General features: G+C 40.0%; 1 protein-coding gene across 1 annotated transcript in view; it reads right to left on the bottom strand.

Moving 5' to 3' along the window:
* LOC149467488 (dual specificity protein phosphatase 8-like) overlaps positions 1–2,806 on the bottom strand; it is a 35,192-nt gene extending 32,386 nt beyond the window's left edge. The window contains exon 1 of the mRNA XM_089671597.1: positions 2,633–2,806. The gene's annotated coding sequence lies outside the window, so the exon portion shown is untranslated. The remainder of the gene's footprint in view (positions 1–2,632) is intronic.
* Positions 2,807–11,019: the final 8,213 nt, after the last annotated feature.

Raw genomic sequence — 11,019 nt, forward strand, 5'->3', positions numbered from 1 at the left:
GGAAAGGTAAAAAGTCTTGTTTCCTAATATGTCAGTTCACACCATTGTGCTGAAAAAAAAAAAAAAAAGTATGGCATGCAGTACTTTTCAGCGCATTGGCGTTCCAGTGCACACCAGCGGCAACAGGATAGCGCACTCTGCTTGGGGTGAGTGGGCCATTGTTTTTTTCTGCTTTATTGTAAAGCCAAAAAATTGATTGCTATAAGTAACTGCATATCATCATGTAAAAGTTCATATTATATGACTGCAGTGTAGCTAGCAGTCTTACATAAAGTTACGATCTTCTTGTTATTAGCCAGTATTGTTTTCTTACCCTAACCTGAAAGGCTCATTGGCAGGAATTCCACTGTCCATTGAGATAATACCCCTTACACAAAGCCCTGGGACGGTATATTATAGGACCAGATTTACCATTAGGCAAAGTAGGCCTGTTCTTACCAGCAAGCGGGTAACACTTCACTGTAATAGCCAACACAACATATAAGCTACAAGGAAATGTTCTGCATAAAATAGGAAATAATCCTAGCAGAAGTGAGTTGTCAGGAAACAAAAAAATCTTTAGGCTCTGGTGATGAAAATCTATTTCTAATGATATATCTGCCCATGTTTCATCTCACATCTGCATTTGATCTCATATGGCAAAGGGCCAAAAAAGGCCCATTAGTAGCCAAGCACCTTTCCATATTCTTTTAGGAGAACATATCTGGATGGTGGGAAGTAGAATAACTCCTACTGCTGTACAAGTGTTACAGTACATTTGGCCGGGTGCTTACAAACTGCTGCATAAAGCATTTTTAAAGAGGTGTGGTGGTGAGAAGGGTCCTCAAAGGCCTCATTTCACCACATTGCAACTGCACATCCTTTTGAGGCCTCCGGTTGACAAATGAACCCAACATGTCTGAAGTTGGAGTCATCAGCATTGCCTAAGGACAGCCAATCAAATTTAAGAACTCCCCAAGAAAATTAAATCGAAAACCTTGTGATTGGCTACTGTGACAATACAGTTTTTTTCCCTTTTTTTTTTTATTTAGACATTTTGGTAAACAACCGTCCAAATGGTTTCTATTCTAGCATCCCAAATGGTAGCCTGCCATTATCCTATGGGTACAATAAACAGAGGGCCCTGCACAGATTAAACCAGTGTTTTATTAACCTTTTACCCCAGAGCAACCCCTAAAATATTTCTCAGCTAGTGGAGAACCCTTACTAAAGCCAATTCATCAGGGTCAAGAAGAAAAGTGCCCCTTATGTTGGTGGTCAATAGGAAGATCCCAACCCTTACAGTGATTGTCTAATTGCCACCAATTAGACAGCTAGATATGATTGGTGTTATGTTGCTGGCTTTGCCAAGTGATGTTGGTCCCAGAATTATGCAGGCACCATCAAATGGGAGGTCAATCACCCATACCTCAAGGAACACCTAGCACATTTTGGAGCAACCCTTCGATCTTATGGAGCAACAGCTGAGAATGGCTGGATTAAAATGATTATACCTTACTATTTACTGTATTCTCTAAAATATCACAATTCCCCCCCCCCCACTACTTATGTTTATGGACATTTATAGTTTTATTTCTCCTGCTTGTGCTACCAGCAGCCAAACCTCCTTTTTACCTAGTAGGCAAGATAAGGTAAAGCTTTTCTATCATTCGGTAGGTCTTGTGTCTGCGTCATTAGATGGCCTTTTATTTTTTTTTTCTTTTAATCCAAAACAGCCATTATTAGTATTGCAATTAGCATAAAGTAACAAGATCAATGCAGGCAAAGCTATGCACCTATGTTGTACATATTCAGCCATGACTCCTTTATATAAAAAAAGATGCTGCTTTCAATAATACAATTATCACATGACCTAAAATGACAATAATTCACCCCATTCTACTACAGCGTCTAACACCCTCCACAATCTTCAATTTACAAATTCTCATGAAAAACCTGCCTGTGGTCCGACTACCAATAAGCACGTTCAGTCTATTTCAGGATCCCCTTCATTTATAAATCCCCCCCCCCCATCATTTGTGATGATGCATGCGCTATTTATGATTTTAGCCATCCTCAGCCCTCTGCAATGCGTTCCTGGCCTTCTTACAGCAGATCAGCCATCAGCCAACCCAGCAGACTACGCAGTCATGAACACGGTCCCGTTAAGGCATGTTATAGCATTTCTCTTTTCCAGTAATGCCATAAGAAATGGAATTCCAACATAATCAGTCATGCACAGGAAAGCGGGAGGCTAACAAAAAGAAAAAAAAAATCATGTAGAAAATGTTATAGATCTAAAAAAAAAAAAAAAAAAAAAGAAAAAAAAAAAAAAAGGGAAATAAAGAGACATTTTAAATAGCTAATGATAGGGCTGCTGTCACAACACTGAACACTGCAATGAATAGGAGGCACACGCTGCCTGCAAAATGCATACCCCCTGTCAGTGAGAACGGCAATCCAAGACTGGATAGAACAGCTGCTGGGAGGATTACCTCTGCCTTTCCCATGGAAATATGGCCAGCTTGTCTGCAAAAAGCAGAATGGATCAGCCAACTAGATCTAGCCCCACAGATTTCCCCATTGCACAAAGCCTGCAGGCGATCTGCTGCATAGGCATACACCTGCAATTGGATCAGCACCCATCTCCTACCTTACAGGGTCTTTGGAAGCTGCTGAGCCCCAATGCAGCAATGTCAAGGAGAAGGAAGCAGCCCAGGCAGGCACAGACGGATGGATGGACTGACAGACGCAGGGAAGCAGCAGTGTATCCCAGGTGCTCTGTACTATATTGTTATGGTGACTGGAGCCAGCAGAGAGAGAGGATGAGGTAATGTGCAGGGAGGGAGGGGAAGGGGGGGTTGTGGGAGTGTTAAAAATAACTCAGGTTGATGTCATCTCCAGCCAATCAGAATTCAAGCCAGCCAGAGCTGTGATGTCACCTCTTAGCCTGATTAAAACAATCCCCTCGGTGGATTTTCCACTGACACACAGCATTAACCCTTTCCCCGAATCGGCACACAAAGGCTGGAGGTCTTGATGAAGAAGGAAAGTGAAAATTTTGACAAGAATGGAATCCTAGGGACAGGTTCTGTTGAGAGATGCAATATGTATCAATGTTACAAAATAGATTGCAATAGCAAAAAAATATATATATACAATGTAAATCAAAATAGATTGGAATAGTAAGAAAGAATTTTGTATTCTTTCTTACTATTGCAATCTACTTTGATTTACATTGTACACAATGTGAAACAAAATAGATTGCAATAGTAAAAACAAAAAGAATACAATGTGAAACAAAATAGATTGCGATGGTAAAAAAAAAAAAAAAGAATACAATCTGAAACAAAATAGATTGCAATAGTAAAAAAAAAAAGAATACAATGTGAAACAAAAAAGACTGCAATAGTAAAAAAAAAAGAAAAGAATACAATGTAAAAAAAATAGACTGCAATAGTAAAAAAAGAATACAATATGAAACAAAATAGATTACAACAGTAAAAGAATACAATGTAAAAAAAATAAATAGGTTGCAATAGTAAAAAAAAGAATAAAATGAGAAACAAAATAGATTGCAATAATAAAAATGAATACAATCTGAAACAAAATAGATTGCAATAGTAAGAAATACAATGTGTAACACTGTTGTCATGTGTGAGATTATGTTTAGAAAAAAAAAAGTTGCAATTGTTTGTATATGCAGATTATTTAAAGGGTATCTAAAGCCAGGAACACAACTGTAATATATTCCAGTTTACCGGTCCTTAGATGTGATGAGTATGGATGAGCCAAACCTCCCTGTGTCAGTTTGAGGCAAGGTTCAGAAAACCTTACAAAATTTTGGGTTGTGAATCCAAACCCCCATAGACGTTATTGAGTGTTACCAAATGGATTGCAATAGTGAATAAGAATGCAATAAAAAAAATACATTGCAATAGTAATAAAAGAAAACAAATGGTGTAATGTATGAGATTATGATTAGAAAATAAAAGATTGCAATTGTTTGCCTATTTGGGTTATTTAAAGTGGTTGTAAACCTCTGACATGAAATATGAAAAAAAGCATATTCCTCTATATTGTGTAAATGTCACAATTAAGAGTGCTAAGTGTAATTTAATTTCTGTCCGCCACTTTGTTCCTCTGCTAGTAGCATGAATCACTTCTGACAAGGGGGGGGGGGGGGGGGGTGTTGGAGAGTGTAGTATCTTCCCTCCAACCAGCTCTCACTGTAACTTCAGCCCCCTTTTTTCAGAACTCTCAGACAAGCTGTAAAGTCAGCACTTTGAACAGATGTAGAGAAGAGAAAGTTGCAGATAAAAAGGTATAACAAGAATGATTTGTTTCATGTCTGTGTATCACCTGAGGCCAGTCACTTCACTAAGTATATATAAGGGTTTACAACCACTTTAAAATTAAACTTAACCCGCCCCCTCTCCTCTAACACTTTTGGACACAATTTTTCTGGAGGTGAGCAGGTACCTGATTTTGACTTCTGCTCAGATTGCCTAGTAGCTTTCTGGGACACATCACAGGTGAAAGAAAGCTGCGGGACCATCACAAAGTGCAGTGAGACTCGCACATGCACAGTAGGAAGCCATCTGTGAAGCTGCAAGGACAAATAGCTGGTTTCCATTAACAGTCATGCTGGTGCCGGGGACCCGAAGACTGGTGAAGAAGCAGCCCAGGTGAGGACAGCGCTGGACCCCTGGACAGGTAAGTCTCCCTACATGAAAAGTCAGCAGTTACACAACTTGTAGCTGCTGACTTCATTTTTTATTTTGTTTGTTAGGACAGTGAAGATCTTCTTTAAAGTGGTTTTAAACCCTAAACATTTTTTTACTTTAATCCATTCTCTGCATCAAGGTAAAAAATGTTTCAGGATTAGTGATGGGCTGAACACCCCCCTGTTTGGTGTCCGGTCGAACATTCAAACATAATGAAAGTTTGATTGCAAACTTCGAACAGAGGGGGCAATTCACTAAGTGGTATCTTACCGCCTCTGAGTATGCAGTCAGATACCGCACAGCTACTGTAAACATTCTTTATTGTTCTCCTCGTGACCGCTGAATGTAAAAAGAATCACCGGCATTGCCTGGCAATTATGTTTTATTTTAACAAATGCCCCCCCCCCCCATCCATACCAATCCTTTCGGGTCTGGTATAGATTTTTTTTTTTAAATGGCAGGGGTTCCCCCAAAATCCATACCAGACACTTATCTGAGCATGCAGCCTGACAGGTCAGCAAAGTTGGGGGACGAGTGAGCACCCCCCCCCTCCTGAACGGTATCAGGCCACATTTCCAAAACATGTGCACCTTGTCCCCATATTGATGGGTTGATGGGGACAAGGGCCTCTTCGCCACAACCGTGGCCGGTGGTTGTGGGAGTCTGCGGGCGGGGGCTTATCGGAATCTGGAAACCCCCTTTAACAAAGGGGCCCCCAGATCCTGCCCCCCCATGCGAATGAGTATGGTTACCCCCACCTCCTTGTGATGTCATCATGCGCTGTGATTGGTCAAAGCATTGCACCTTACTTGTGATCAGGTGCATTGCTTTGGTCAATCACAATGCACAGTCAGGGCGCAGTACATTGTGGGATGTGGTGGGCGAACAGCCCACCAAACGCCCTTACTGTTCGTGTACAGGACGAACACACGAACGTCTGATGTTTGAGTCGAACCAACGTTTGACCTGAACATACTGCCCATCACTATTCAGAATGTGTATCATCCCCTCTCCACTCCTTACACTTACCTGGACCCTCACTCCATTCAACACTGTGGCTATCTGTGGCATCTCTCTCCTTTTCTCCCTGCTCTCACAGGCTTTGCTGACAGAAGCGGGAGCCACTGGCTTCCATTGTCGTCAGTCAAATCCAGTGATGAGGGAGTGGGGGGCGGGACAAGCCTTGCAGTTTGTGTCAACGATGCAGTCAGTGGGGCTCAGGATTAAGCACACAGGTTTGCCACAATATGAAGTGATGTCCTCTGATGGCACACCAAGAAGAGAAGGTGCCAGCACTTTAACCACTTGCCCTCCAGAGGATTTACTCCCCTTCCTGACCAGGCCATTTTTTGCGTTACGGCGCTGTGTTACGCGGTCATGCAACGCTGCACCCAAATGAAATGTACGACCTTTGTTTCCCACGAATAGAGCTTTCTTTCAGTGGTATTTGATCGCCTGTGTGATTTTTCTTTTTTGTGCTATAAAACAAAAACAAAACAAAAAAAAGGCCGACAATTTTGAGAAAAAATTATTTTTGGCTTTTTGCGATTAAACATGTCCAGTAAAAAAATTTAAAAGCAAATTTCGGCATGAATTTAGGCCAGTTACATGAAAGTTATAGCATTTACAAATGGCAGTATATATGCACTGGGACTTTGCTATGCTTGTGTGGGTTTTCTTCCACACTGGAAGGACATGCTGGTAGATTAATTGTCTCCTGTAATAATTGGCCTTAGTATTTATGTGAGCCAAGGACCACGGATTGTAAGCTTAAAATAAAATTCAACACAAAACTGTTTTTGTTCTGTTTTTTTTTTTAGGTTTTTATAAAGTGGAGAGGTATTACAACATTTGCTAGGTTTTTTTTTTGCTGTCTGTACCTCTGTCAGGGAGATTCACCCTCTCTATTTGTCATGTTTATCATTTAAAAAAAGACTAAAAGTGAAAGAGAATCCTAAATTTTGGTTTGTCACCAGAACAGGAATAAAGGGGAAACCTTGCAATGGGGACACTAGTTTAGGTGACCCTGGTGACATTGCAGGATATCCTCACTTTTCAGGGGTTCCCTCTCACTTCCTGTTTTGGCTATGAGACAGGAAGTGAAGGAAAATCTCCTTAATGGGGCCTGGTAGGGGTTAAAACCCTCTCTTAGGCCCCCTTTCACATTCCATATATCCGATTTTCATCTGTCTGATTACAGATGAAAACCTGACACCCATGGATTTCTATGGACTGGCGTATGTAAACATATGATCATCTGTTTATACCTGTTAATGTCCGCATCCGTTAACATCCATTTTTTGAATGGAAGAAAACCCTCTTTTTCTTCCATAAAAAAAAAACAGAATGGAAAAATGGATCTAAAACAGATGTCAACAGACGAAAAACAGATGTCAACAGATGTAAACTGATGAAAAACTGATGTGAACTGATGAAAAACTGATGTGAACTGAAGAAAAACTGATGTGAACTGATGGAAACTGATGAAAAACTGATGGAAACTGATGAAAAACTGTTGTAAACTGATGTAAAATCTGTTTTTTCTTGGAAAAAATGTGACTGAACTGATGAAAAAAATGTCACGCCTGTGTATAAGAACCTTTACTTATATGAAAAAAAGTTTTGCCTTTAGTTCTACTTTGAGGAGAAGGGACTTATGTGCACTGCTTACTCTGATTTCAAAGCACAATGTGAGTATCTAATAGTGTGCATTAGCAGCTGCAGCTAGTCAGCTAGAGCCTGTCTCATTTCCTCGGTGGAGTACATCTAGCATCATCAATCGCTTTCCTCCCCAGCCTGATTGTCCCTGGCCCACCTCTTTCATTCATTAGATTTCAGTTATTTCAATCCTAGAGCCTCAGTAAAACATGTGGGCATTATCACAGCTGCCTGTTTTCACGTACAGCACCCTGCCCATCATCCATTATCTTGCTTCATTGCCTAGAGAAGCACAGAGACCCAGTGATAATGTCACTAGGTGTAAAATAAGCTATATAAATAAAACAGAAAGGTTTATTTAACAATGTCATTAACATGTTGATGGGGGAGGAACTGGCGAAGGCAAAATTTGGCAGATTAGACTTCAGCTTTGAATTTTAGACTTTCTTTAGAGTCTTCCCACATACAACACATTGCAGGTACTTTTCTGTATTTTGTAAGCTTTAAGTAAGCCAATAAAATCTTCATTGTATGTTTTTTTTTGGGCAGCAGCACATTATTAACTAGCATCAGGCTGTTTACCTTATATTCTTGTCTGGGTAATTGCCCCTGCCCCCAACTTGCAGGCACTCTAACTATACAGTGTATCTGTGCTGTCAGTCATATTCTGTGTGCTATCACTCACCAAGTTTGAAAAATAGAAGAGTGATGGCAGAAAAAAAGACCAATTGGTCCATCAAGCCTGATTTCTTTTTTTAATACTTTTTCGTTTTTGCTGTTTTTTTTTTTTGGAAACTTTTGTTTTGTCTGAGTATAGATCTATGTTTGTCCCAAGCATGTCTGAATCTACTTACTGTTGACTGACTCACTACCATTGCTGGAAATCGTTTGGTAAAATAATACTTTCTAAGATTAGTTTTGAACTTTCCTCCTGCTAGTTTGAGGTCATGTCCCGGTGTTCTTGACCTGGTTCTCATATTGAAAATACTGCCCTCAAAATACTGACACTGAGCAAAATTTCTTCAAGTGGCTCCATAAGTTGAGCTCCAGTTCCAGGCTTGCTTCAGAGTCTAAGAAAACTTTCAGCTCTAGCTCCAGAAACCCAAGACTTCAACTTTGGTTTCATACTCGTAACACCCTGCAGAAATACTGGCTGCAGAATGTTAAATGGACACAAGATGGCAGTGTTCTTCAGTTCAGTTATACAGACTCTGTTGAAGAAAAGCTTTGTTGGACTTGTAGGCTGATAGCAGGACTTCTTTGTTTAATAATGAGCTAAGAAACTACATCTCCCAGAAGAGCTAGCTAATGGGCAGGGGCAGATAAATACAGAAGCCCTGGAACCAGAGTACAGGAAATGGACAGTGAGAGCTGGGGAGCAGGATTAAAGGGAAAGCTGTGCGGGACACCATAGGTCCAGGCTGGGCCAGGCATCAGAGAGTGAAGGAGTGTGGAGAAATTGCTGACCACTGACAAGTCAGGCTGATGATTCTGTGACCAGAGTGCTGTCCAGAGTGATCTCTGAAGGAGGAACCATAGATGCCCCTATCTACAGAGAGGGTGAATGTTCAGACAACATCAGATGAAATGACCATTAAACAACTAATAAATGTACCCCATAGTCTTTATAGGGTGAGGATCTCTATGAAATGTCCTGTCTTGTTATTATTTGTGTCTATGCTTCTCGCAAATTCAGAAACAGAAAAGACCAAAGCTAAAGTCCAAAGCATTGTGGCTAATGACATTTGTTAGCATGACCTACACTCTCCCCATTCAGCACTAAAATTTACAATTTTACGTTACTGATTGTATCAGAATAATGCAAATAATTATAATACTTTCAGCTTTATTATGATGATGACTATTATTATTGTATTACCTGTTTTAGGATCTCGTTATTTCTATAATTGCCATGTTTTAATATTTTTTGTTTTAGCATAAATCATATTTTATATTTGCTGTGTTTATTAATTTAGCCTATCTATACTTTTCTTACAACCTGACAAAATATATATTAGCTCTTCTAGAGTGTTTATCCTAATTCCATGTCAGTAACTTGGAAACTACTGAACCCATTGGAATCCACTTGACTGCAGGGAACATAGTATTTCCTTCAGCATTTATTGGGGATCACAGTCAGCCAATCTGCTATTGATGGGTATAGCAGGAGTGTCTGGGGAAAAAAAAAAAAACATGCTCCAATGGAAGGAGCTCAAGACCAAATAATAAAGGGGTCCAAATTAACTTATTGGGTATGCTCCTTCATTACATAACAAACCTGAATGAAGATGATGTCAGCACACCAAAAATGTTAAGTAAATAACCTTGGTTTACTTAAATGGCATGCTAAAGGCAAACATATATCAAGGCTATTTACTTAACTCCACCTTTACAAAATTGCTAATAAAATACATAGAATATACAGTACAATTGCTGTACCAGCCATGTTGTAATTTAGTGTTATTAAAAATTACCTTTCCTTTTTAATCTGCAGCTGGTGTAAATTTTCTGTAAAATTTAATTCAATAAAGCAACCTGGGGGAATTGCTTTTCTGCTTGTGTGATTGGCTCACAGATTTTCCTATGAGTCTGCACTAAGAAATAAGTCAAATTTTAGGTACCCCCCTGCAATAAGAATTTCAGTTTTGTGGAATACACCCCAAAGGTTAAATACTTTAAATGGGATGCCGACACTGCGACTTCATTAGAACATCAAGAATGCACCAGATGATTGTAATGAACCTGACCCTCTTGTTCAGATTGAGCCATTTCTTCAGAACAACAAAAAGCAGGAATTTGCTACAACATTCTGTTAAAATATTGCAATGTACTTCAATGTTTTTTTTCTCAGCAAAAGGGAGTTAATTTTTAACATTTTTAGTGTGCTGACTTCATCTTCACTCATGTTTGCAGTTCCTCCACAACAATGCTCCCATGTTTTTTGAGGGTTTGTGTGGTAACATCTACGAATTAATGAATTACATACCAGACTCCCAGGTCAGCATAATAATTACAGCATGCATCACTGATATTGGATCCCCAGATTTGGATATGTACTGCACAGCTCAATGCATGTGCTCCACCTCATCCATAGACCCTGATATTCACTGCTCACCTGGCTCAGGGCACATCAGAGTCTCAGACTGCAGGATTTTACTGATAAATCACAGAGAGTGATGAGTTGGCTGTAAACTGAGGACTTTTCAGTGTCTCCTTCTGTGTCTCCTTGGGTGGGTGGGGGGGGGGTAAGATATCAATTGAGAATGTTTCCCTAAAATGCTATCTGTGGTGCACGCTTCTGCAAGTGAGCAGGGTTTGCTTCAGAATCACTGTACAGTGACAGTGTTGGACCCAGCATGTAGATTTTCTCTTCTGCTCTGTTATTTCTGCTCCATATAGCCACCAGGGACAGCTTGTATCACTTGCCTGAGCCCCAGTGAGTACTTGAACAGCCTGGCAACCTAGTGCCTTCCCAGGGGCAAAGAGATCAGCCTTTCAATTGTGTTTAACTCCTCTACTACTGCACAGACCCAGTTTACAGCTGACAACAGGCACTCCAAAAACTGTCATATAACAAATGTAGTGTTCGTTTTAAATTAAAACAAAACCCCCAAAAATGAAAGGATTTATTAACCAAGGACCTTACATTTTTCCA

This window comes from Staurois parvus, unplaced genomic scaffold, assembly GCF_062004578.1.
Source record: "Staurois parvus isolate SC_StPar_1 unplaced genomic scaffold, SC_StPar_1.0 ptg000108l, whole genome shotgun sequence".
Taxonomy (NCBI): Eukaryota; Metazoa; Chordata; class Amphibia; order Anura; family Ranidae; genus Staurois; species Staurois parvus.